The sequence below is a fragment of the Marmota marmota genome, unplaced genomic scaffold (assembly GCF_001458135.2).
Source record: "Marmota marmota marmota unplaced genomic scaffold, marMar, whole genome shotgun sequence".
NCBI lineage: Eukaryota > Metazoa > Chordata > Mammalia > Rodentia > Sciuridae > Marmota > Marmota marmota.
In genome coordinates, this window is record NW_025999900.1 from 62356446 (window position 1) to 62361160 (window position 4715).

General features: G+C 44.5%; 1 long non-coding RNA gene across 7 annotated transcripts in view; it reads right to left on the minus strand.

Moving 5' to 3' along the window:
* Window positions 1-4715, minus strand: part of LOC125615368 — an 85616-nt gene that overhangs the window by 38768 nt on the left and 42133 nt on the right. For 3 of the 7 annotated variants that reach the window (XR_007345984.1, XR_007345980.1, XR_007345977.1), the window contains exon 2: window positions 459-4374. The exons of 3 other annotated variants lie outside the window; for them this stretch is intronic. This is a non-coding gene — a long non-coding RNA (uncharacterized LOC125615368). The remainder of the gene's footprint in view (window positions 1-458; window positions 4375-4715) is intronic. One more of the 7 variants, XR_007345979.1, reaches the window with a different exon arrangement.

A 4715-nucleotide genomic window follows, 5' to 3' on the forward strand; every position in this document is an offset into this window, starting at 1 on the left:
GGAGGGGGGAGGATGGGAAAGGCAGCGGAGCACAACAGACACTAGGATGGCAATTTGTAAATCAATGGATGTGTAACTGATGTGATTCTGCAATCTGTGTATGGGGTGAAGGTGGGAGTTCATAACCCACTTGAATCAAAGTGTCGAATATGATATGTCAAGAAATTTGTAATGTTTTGAACAACCCACAATAAAAAATTAAAAAAAAAAAAAAAAAGAAACCACACCTATACCCCAGCCACCAGGGAGCCTAGGGCAGAAGGATCACCAGTTCAAGGTCAATGTGAACAATTTAGCAAGAAACTTAGTCGTTAGCAAGACCTTGTATCAAAATAAAAAATTTAAAAGGACCGGTGGAGTAGTTTAGTGGTAAAAATGCCCCTGGGTTCAGTCCCCAGAACAAATTATTATCATTATTATCTTGGTTTATAAAAAAACAGAAATTTTGAAACTCTTACCAGTGCTGAGACTGGATTTGCCCAAATAGGAAAAGGGATCGGGCAGCAGCGGCTCATCTCCAGGTAGAGTCATGTGTCCCCATGCCCAGGTTTGTGCAGAAGACCAGTGTCTTCATGGGTGGAAGGCACACACTCTGGAGAGAGACTGGTTTGGATGGGATAGTGGGCCTTCCACGGCACAGCAGGTACTACTGCAATCACAACGTGTGCCGGCGAGTGTCTGGACCTACAGAACACAGACATGAGCATCAGCTCCCTGTGTCACTGTGCGGATTAAGTGATACGTCGATCCAGTGTTTAGCTTGCTCCTGGAGGTGCTGAGGACTCGGTGAAGGGCAGCTCTACTCTTCCTGTTCTCTTGCTGCTACCTTTGGTCCTCATTGCCACGTTGAGCCCTGGGGTTCCCCACATGGAGTGGGCTGGGGAGGCTCCTTTCGAGTGTCAGATTCAGCAGTACCGACAGAGCATCTGCTGGGCCAGCATCCCAAAGAATGTTGAGTTCATTCTGACACGACAACTACTTCTACGGGCTCATGGTTCATGACTTGGTGGAGGACGCTCCGCCAAGTCACCAGTTATATATGGAGGGTGTGTCTCTGCTGACACTGGGTGTGTGGCTGCAGGCTCATGGGTGCTCTTCTTCAGGTAGAAGTGATATTCCACAAAGCCTGAGCCACTCAAGGCCAGGAAGAAGCCATTTCTGAATGACTTTCGCCCTCCCAGTGTCTGCCGCAGGGCCTGGATCATTCCTGCACCCATCCTGTGTTCATTTAGCAGTGTGATCATGGAGCTGGGTGCGGTTCCTAGTGGGAGGGTGCGGTCAGAGACATGATCCCTGAGCTCAGAGACTTTGCATTCCATGCAGAACCAAGGCAATGAGCAAACTCTAACAGCAAACAGTCCCAAATCTTGTATCCAAACATTTGTTGAGTGAATAAATGAAAGTAAACAAATTTATGAATACAAAATCAAGTTCAGAAGATAGATGGATGGATAGATAGGTAGGTAGGTAGAAAGATAGATAGATAGATAGATAGATAGATAGATAGATAGATAGATAGACAGATAGATAGATAGATAGACAGACAGAATGCTCTGAGCGATTGGAATAATGTGTATTGGCATCAGAGCATTGGGAAGGGTCTAGGGGAAGGAGGAGAGCATTCGTGGAGCACTAGTGGAATCTGATTGGGTTGGTATGGAACTTCCAGAGAAGTGTCCCTTCAAGCCAAGTGGTGCTTCTTCTAGTCTTTTCTGACTCTTACCTTCCACTCTGTGTATTATGAACTCTGGGTTCTGTTTGAGAAGTCTGACATCTGGGTTCCCAAGCAGAAATGTGAAACTCTACCCTCTGAGAAGGTAAGGGATAAGGGGTAGAGACAGCATCTTTCTTCAGGGATCCATCCATTCAGGAGCTTGGAAGAGACCTGTCCAGTGGGAATTCTGCTGGCGAGGTCTCCTCCTGTGTCCGCTGACTGCAAAGGCAGTGGTCTGCTCCTCCCAGATGCCAAGCTCTGGATTGAAAGCGGGTGGCCTCCTTGCTTCTTCGGCCAGTAAGGTTCCAGACATTCATAGGGACTCTCCTCAGTAGGGAAATGCTGCTCAGACAAACACAGTGTCCCTGTTTGCAGGGCGCTCTGCTAGTGATGGAGAAAGAGGCATTAGCATTCAATCTCAAGATAACTTCAATTTTTCCCATAATCCCTGATGTGACTCCTGCTAAGACAAGTGGCCAAGTGGCCAAACATTTGTGAATGCTTCCTCTGAGCGTGATTCAGAACCTGTTGAGTTCTTTCCCATCATTATAGAAAATAGCAACTGGAAAAAAATGAGGACAATTTGTGCACAGAGATACACAAATAGTGAGTCTCTCCATCAACAGAGCTGGTGAGCCAGGTACCTCCTGATTATCACCACAGGAGGTACACACCTCACCTCTCCAAGCACAGACAGAATCTTTGGCATTGAAAAGGTAGTCACTTCCACAGGCATCTGCTGAGTTCTAGCGACTTCATCCATCCCCAACTAAGACACTGAGGACACATGAAGGCAAGCAACCCAACCCCTTGACGTCTAGAAGTCCCAGGCTAGTTCACCCACTTGCCATAAGTAATTTTACTCCTCTAGATTTCCCACTTTTATTTTGATATCAACAGTGTGTCAATCACAAGTCAACGGTACACTGCTGTCATTCATCGCTGCCCACGGTGGGCCTCGTAAAGCTATATCCTGCTTTCCGTCCTCGCTCTGCATCTTCCTGGCGAGTGGTCTTGGGCAACTCACTGCTCTCTGAGGGTCTTCCCTTATTTATCTATGTAATGGAGAGAATCACAGTCCCCACCATGTGACATTGTGATCAGGATATGGGTGATAATGGAAATGAAATTCATAGCACGGGCCTGAAATTCAGGACCCAAAAGTAGCCATGATGAGAATATGTCACTGTGAATGATGAATGTTTTTCACATTACGAAAAAAAAAAAAGCTACTGGATATTCCCTTAATGGCATCACATTATCAACAGGAATGATGCTAGAATGTTCCAGAAGTGCATGGGCAAAACACTAAATGGTAAACATTTAACTATGTAGGAACCTCATAGCCACTCTTCATTTGAAAACTCCAATTCAGTTTGTGGGGGTCTAAGCATCAGTATTTCTTTTTAAAATGCTCTACAAGCAGAGCTAAAACAGTGGCCCTGCCTTTCAAGAAGCAATTGTTGGAAGCATGTGCTATTTATCCACGGGTCCATTTATCTAGGCTATCTATTTTAGAATAAAACAAAAGAGAAAAAATTGAGGGAGAACTGTGGGGTACAACAGGCATTAAGAAAGAAAGAATTAAGTTTATGAAAAAGCATTAGAGCCAATTCAATTAAATAATTTCTATCTTTAAAACTCAGATGCACATAAATTGCCATTTCCTAACATTCTATCCCCAGTGACCTTGGCTTTCCTCGGTCTTTGTCAAACATTTCATAATGATGTTCACTTATATTAATAAGACCACAAAGTATGTACTCTGCACAACAGGTTTTCTAGGTATTTTTACATAATTTTCCAAGCCATTCGTTTTTCCCTACAATGTTCCATGAAGGGAAAAAACTATTGATCCCATTGATTATTTGCCTATTTGCTTGGGCATAACAATTAAAACACAATCAATTGAAACAGTCTCAGAAAACTATCAGCACCATGCCTTGGTTATGTTCCTAGGTATGTGAGATCCTTGGATTTATGTATTCATGGGCTCTCTGGGTTATACTAAAAGATGAATTGACTACTCAGTGTCCAATTTTTCAATATTCGCAAATTTATGTTCAATGCAAAGTATACACTGATTTATGTTTGCTACAGTGTATGCTCTGGCGCCCTCGTTCCCCAGTGTGGTCATGTGTACATATATTGAAGCAACACTGCTCCCCGTCCCCAGTGATCCTGTATATTACATAAGAGGGAGCTCTCTTCTTCCGCCATCTCCGTTGACTTGGTTCTCCGTCACTTACTGAATGCATGTGAGTTGAGCAAGAAGGAGAGAAAGGATGTTGAAATCCACCTCTTTTTCTTTTTTTCTTGGCTGTCTACACATAAGTGTAAATGAAGAAAGGAAGAAAAAAAAGCAGAAAAACAAGAGGGCCAGTGGGAGGAAGAAGTAAAAAATGAGGGATTGGAGAGAGGGGAAGATGGACGGAGGGAGACAGTGAGCCAGAGCGCCAGGGAAGGAAACGCCACGCGGTGGTGATGGATAACTGAAGTGAAGGTGTCAGGAGGGTGTTATGTAAATTACCCAGACAGCCCAGCCATGCACTGATGATTACAGCGGATGCGAACAGTGCTCTGGTCCCCAGACGCCACCGAGCCTTGTTATTTTTCTTCCCTCCAACTACCCTTGGGGTGGATTCTTCCTGACCCTGGTCCTTGGGTTAAAAAAAAAAAGAGAGACACAGAGAGAGAAAATCATCAAGAAATAACTTCTCCCTCACCCACACACATTTTTTAGCTCCCCCAGCCACCTAAAATGAAGGAGAAAGAAGCATGTGACCTGGCTCTCCATGCATGGGGTCCTCCCCTCCTGGATGCCAACCTGACACGCTCAGACTGGCTTTTGTTTAGATCAGCGAGGCATTTGGGTTTATCAAGGTCCTGGATTGGGTCTTAGTTTCAAGGACAGCACTTAAAGGCAAGAGGTTGGCCGTGGAGGGGGTCACAGACATCCTAAGATGATAAGCAGAATCTTTATATATATATATATATATAT